The 6,012-nt window shown below is 41.9% G+C and overlaps 1 non-coding gene across 1 annotated transcript; it reads right to left on the reverse strand.

The window, feature by feature from the left end:
- Window positions 1-5,481: 5,481 nt before the first annotated feature.
- Window positions 5,482-5,554, reverse strand: Trnaa-agc. The gene has a single exon. It is a non-coding gene; the product is annotated as a tRNA-Ala (tRNA).
- Between the last annotated feature and the right edge of the window lie 458 nt (window positions 5,555-6,012).

Raw genomic sequence — 6,012 nt, forward strand, 5'->3', positions numbered from 1 at the left:
TTGGGTTTAAAGAGTTCCAAGTCTAGGGGACTGATGACCTCAGATGTTAAGTCCCATAGTGCTTAGAGCCATTTGAACCATTTCGAACCATGAAACTTCAGAGTTGAGACGTTGCGCGAACTTTTCTTTGATAGTTCATTATGAATGTTAAAGTTAAAACTCCAAGTGTTTGCATGGTAATTGAGTCGTCACAGTGAATATTATCTACCTCTAAGCATGCAAGCAGGATTCACGTATGTATAGACTCACTTAAGCAAATGGAAATAGATAGTACATAATCTTTACTAACTAAACATGCATCTTATTGCAGTATAAAGTGTTTCACTTTTTAAATATCGGCCGGCCGAAGTGGTCGTGCGGCTAAAGGCGCTGCAGTCTGGAACCGCAAGACCGCTACGGTCGCAGGTTCGAATCCTGCCTCGGGCATGGATGTTTGTGATGTCCTTAGGTTAGTTAGGTTTAACTAGTTCTAAGTTCTAGGGGACTAATGACCTTAGCAGTTGAGTTCCATAGTGCTCAGAGCCATTTGAACCATTTTTTTAAATATCAAAACACGTTTCATCATGGTTTTACCGTTTTCAGTCGACGTAATATGTAATATTTACATTAAGGGTATAATCTACTGGAAATAACGAAAGTGCCGCAATGTGCCTGGATGCCAAGAAAAAAAAAAAGAAGTCATGCGAGAAGTCGACTGTCAACTAATTACTTACTACTCCACAAGCTCGGGGAAAACATGGGTACAAAAGTTCATGTTGATACTTGTACTTAATCATCAGCGGACTATTATCAACGATTTTGTAAAATAATGTCAGCAGACAGCCTGCATTTACAAATGAATACAGTTCCAATATTCGACGGGTAAATTAGAACATTAAATAATCACGTTGATGTTCTCACGTGCTCCTTGGATATCACGCCCGGGAGGTCGGTCGTGTTCACATACTGGCCACCGTCCAATTACACGAAAGGCAGCAGCCGGTAGGGCGGGAAGCCACGCGGTACGTGTTCCCACGCAGCGAGTGCTGGCGCCAGCTAGCTTTCCCAGCGTATTGAATATTACAACTGCGTCGCTAAATTTGTTCTGCTAATTCACGTCGCTATGAATTTGCACACTTACTGTTATCTTACATTAAACAATTTTTAAAATATCATACTTCAGTTTACGTACAGGGTGAATCACTTAACTCTTGCACCGCAAATATTGCGGAATTGGAAAGTGCTATTGATGTGCGGTTTTCACAGAACGAATTGGTTGTCAGGCGCCCGTATTATTGGTCAATTAACAGATTGTAATAATAATTAGTAAGTGTATTTTTTGTGTAAACATACACCTTTCTAAACGTAACAATATCTTTTTATATTAACTAACTTAAGGTGGGGTAAATTAGAATGTCACTGGTGACTGTTTCAGCATTCTAGTGCGAGTCGTTTACGATGTATCGTATTTCCATACCGATAGTTGTACAATACCTGTGGTAGAACACACTAAAGAACAACACAAGTATATACACTTGTTATGTAGATTCCGACCAGTAACGAGACAACTGATCATACAGGTTGTGTGCAAAGTGACCGCCGGCAGCGCCAATACACTGTTCCAGTCTGGTGTGGAGCAAATGCTGCACACGTACCAGCATTTCAGCGGAGATGTTAGAGCAGGCTGCAGTAATATCTCGTTGCATATCATCGGGTTTAGTTGATATGTCCTTGTAGACAGTGTCTTTCAGATTTCTGCACAGAAAAAAGTCTACAGGGGTCAAATCCGGAGAACGGGCTGGCCAAAGTACATGTCCTCTGCGTCCAATCTAATGATTTGGAAACGATTCGTGAAGACATGCTGCAGTGCTTCGAACACTATGGGCTGGTCGACCATCACGTTGGTCCGACAGGTTCCTCCTAGTTTGCAGAGAAACATTTTCTTGCATCCCTGTGATAGGAGGCTGCGATACTTGTGCGTGTTCAGTGTTCCGTCTATGAAAAACGGTGCAACGAGCTGATCGTTCACTATCCCACACCTTATGTTTACGCTTCATGGACACTGACATTCCACCTGACGAAGCCAGCGGAGATTGTCAACAGACCAATAGTGCATGTTTCGACGGTTTACCTGGCCATCATTGGTAGATGTGGCGTCATCACTAAACAATATACATGATACATCTGGAGTAGCCTGTCTTAATACCTATGTAAGAAGTTAATACGATTCTCATAATCATTTCTATGCAGCTCTTGATGGAGAGAGATGTGATAGGGATGGAACCTACGTCGTTGGAGAATAGGTGGGACACTTGCTTGACTGATGCCACTTCCTCATGCTATCGCACGGGGACTAACGTGCGCATCAACTGCAACAGCAGCAAGAACATTAATTTCTCCCCTCTTCTGTCGTCACTTCTTTCCTTCTGTTACGTTGTATAGGTATTACACTACCACTTTCACGTAACTGGTTGAAGAGGTTGATAAATAACAGCCGAGATGGTTGACGTCTAAGACAGGAGACACGCCAGAAAGAAAGAGATACAGGAAGCTGAGCCAGTCCCAGCAAATGTTTTTAAAATAAAAACATAGCGAAAAGATTACACATCTTATTTGTATTAAAGACGTTTATAATATTATCTTGGAGCTCGGGAAACTGTGGATACTGTTTCATAATGTTTTGTTGTAATGTGTTCATGCCGCGAAATATTTCCAAAGCTGCAACTTCAAAATCGATGAACTCATCTCGTAAAGAACTTCCAGTTATTCTCATACTAGTTTTCCAGGATGCCTGAATGCGGCAAGGATGAAATGTGTGCGATGAAACGACACAGTTTCGTATCGGTGCTCGAAATTTTCTCTGTTCATTTCTGTTTTTTAAGTGGGTGATGGGATATGGCGCGGTTGGGTTTTAACAACTAGACTTGTCCAGCTATAGCCTTACCAGCAGTCTAAGTTTGGTTTAAATGTTGTCTCCTTCGTACTTGCATTATATAGGGCGTACCACAATTAATAGTGAAACCTGGCATAAGTGTAAGAATGCAATAGATCAAAAACGTTCCAGCAAACATGCTCATTTGCGAGATAACTGCAAATGTCTGGTTACGAGCCGCCACTGATTTCATTATCAAGTATTACCTAATTAGTATGAATGTATTTGAAATGTAAACTTTTCAGTTAAGTCCCCATCTAAGCAAGCTCAAATTTCGCCTATGACCTACCTTAACAAGAAATATGAGAACAGTAAAATTTAAGCATGTTACATGTTACGATGTACTGTGTACTCGTACCTGTTAAAGGAGGATTTCCATGTGTCGTCCTATCATTTGCATGCAATAACTGCACTCAGTTGTGTATTCTTTCAGTCACCCCAGATCATTTCGTAAAGCCCGAAAGTACACTACAGATAACTCCATAGTTCTTCAACCGTATCACCGGAAATGCTGTACGCATAAATTATGGGATCGAGATGGCATATTTCACAGATCAGGTGACCTTGGAGGCCATGGTCAACCTGTTCATCTTGAACCACATTGGCGCGTTAGATGTCGATAGGTCCTCCATCATGCATGTACCATATTTCCCAACCATGGATGACATACGAACCCTGTTAGAGGGGACTTCAAAAAAAATTTAAATTTCAAATTCATTTGGAGCTAATATTTCGTACAGATACTGAAATCAGTGGCTGTTCACTACAATACATTTGCAAATATGTCGCAAACGGTTCATTTTCGAACCCATGTTTACTGCAACGTTGTGTGTCTATTGCCTTCGGTTTCCTCTACTAATTACGATACTAAATGGTTCAAATGGCTCTGAGCACTATGGGACTTAACTTCTGAGGTCATCAGTCCCCTAGACCCTAGAACTTAGAGAACTACTTAAACCTAACTAACCTAAGGACATCACACACATCCATGCCCGAGGAAGGGTTCGACCCTGCGACCGTAGCGGTCGTACGGCTCCAGACTGTAGCGCCTAGAACCGTAATTACGATACTGTCTCTATACTGCACAGATATATTATTCTCTTAGTATACCCTATTTTGTAACTTCCTGTGCTAAGAAAACAAGGCCAATGGACGACTAAGTCATATTGCAATACAATATCCTTTAAGGATATTGTACTAACAAAATGTTTTCAGACGCACAATTTTCTAATGCAATCTTCTTTATGCAACCCACACATGCCGTTTCATCACTCTAGGGAACATCTAGCACCAAATCTGGTCGCAGAGTCGGCAGATGCATAAAATCGACAATTCTCATCTCCGTCAAGAAATGAATATATATTTAGGTACTGTTCTGAAACTAGTATCTGGTAGTAAATGTTGACATTATGTTGGAAGTCTGATGTTTAGTGATATTAACTCGAAACGTTTCGCTGTTTGAATGAATTCTAGTTCATCTTGTGTTGTCTCGTAGAGTTATTTATACGAGGGAGTGCTAAAAAGCAATGACCGCGAATTTTTTATGTGAAAACTCCTAAAACTTTTATAATAAAACAAACAGTATTAGCATTCTACATTCTTATTCTCCATGTTTACGTATTTGCAGCCCTCTCCTGTTAGTGGCCACTGAACTGTAGCGTGTAACATGGCGTTGTGTAACGTAACTACGTCGGTGCGTGAGAAACAGCCCGCTGTAATCGAGTTTCAGATTTGAAGAGTTTGTCCACACACGGAGCACCCTCTGCTTCAGAAAGACAATGCTGTCATCGATCATCCTTCGTACACTCCCGACTTGGCCCCATCCGATTTTCATCTGTATCCAAAAGTTAAAGAAACCTTTGAGGGCTTCAAATTGATAGTGATGAAGCGGGGCAAGCAGGGGTGAGGTTGTGGCTCCGTCAACAAAGTTAAACTTTCTACGGCAGTGATCGCATACCGCCCAAACCAAGTAATCGCGCGGCAGTCGGTTCTCAGCCTTATTTTATTATGATACGCATTTATCAACTAACAGCCAAATCCAAAGACGATAACTGACGTTTAGAGCTTCTTAAGAGTGTAGTTTTCCTGCTCAGTAACAAATAGAAATACTTACGGAGACACTAGTATTTAAATATGTGATTGATTTTGATTGACGTAGGTGAATTCGTCGAAGTAAAGTTGGCCGTTTATCTCAGGAGCAGAGGGGTAAGCACTGCGGCCCCAGGGGCTGTCAGAGGGGGGAGTGTCCTGTGGTTTGTTTTCACTCACGGACTTCCGCGACGCATACCAATCAGCTGCTATGGTATATATTTTAAAACAGTCGTAGCACAGATTCGAGCTGTTATCTTCAAAAGAGGTATTTATTTTTAGTAATAAATATGAAATTAATTTAAGCATGTTGTAATATAATCCAGTGAGTGTAAGAAAAAATGACTTTCGAAACATTTAATAAACATTTATGATTGCAACTCATATTGGATTTCAATAGAAGTGCAGTTAAGACACACAGAAACTACAGACATTGGCTGCGACCGGGAACTGGTTGTAATCAATGGGGACAGTTGAAAATTTGTGCCGGGCCGGGATTCGAATCTGGGTCTCCTGCTTGCTAGGCAGATGCTCTGACCACTAAGCGACCCGGACACATTGGTCACTGCAAATGCACGAACTACCCTACCATGCCTCCCGTAAGACTCAAATTCTCAACTTATCCACACACTACTAATGTAGTGTTCTTTGCCCATTATCCTTATTACTCATGGATGTTCTTCGATTTCCGTAAGAGTTTGAGCCTGGTTGGCGTCTGCACTGAAGAGATCATTAGTCGCCTCAGCTTAATTACATAAAGTACAATAACTGTTCGGCCATGCCGCAGTGGATAAACCGGTTCCCGTGAGATCACCGAAGTTAAGCGCTGTCGGGCGTGGTCGGCACTTGGATGGGTGACCATCCAGACCACCATGCGCTGTTACCATTTTTCGGGGTGCACTCAGCCTCTTGATGCCAATTGAGGAGCTACTCGACCGAGTAGTAGCGGCTTCGGTCAAGAATACCATCATAACGACCGGGAGAGCGGTGTGCTGACCCCACGCCCCTCCTAT

Source organism: Schistocerca americana, chromosome 1 (assembly GCF_021461395.2).
Source record: "Schistocerca americana isolate TAMUIC-IGC-003095 chromosome 1, iqSchAmer2.1, whole genome shotgun sequence".
Lineage (NCBI taxonomy): Eukaryota > Metazoa > Arthropoda > Insecta > Orthoptera > Acrididae > Schistocerca > Schistocerca americana.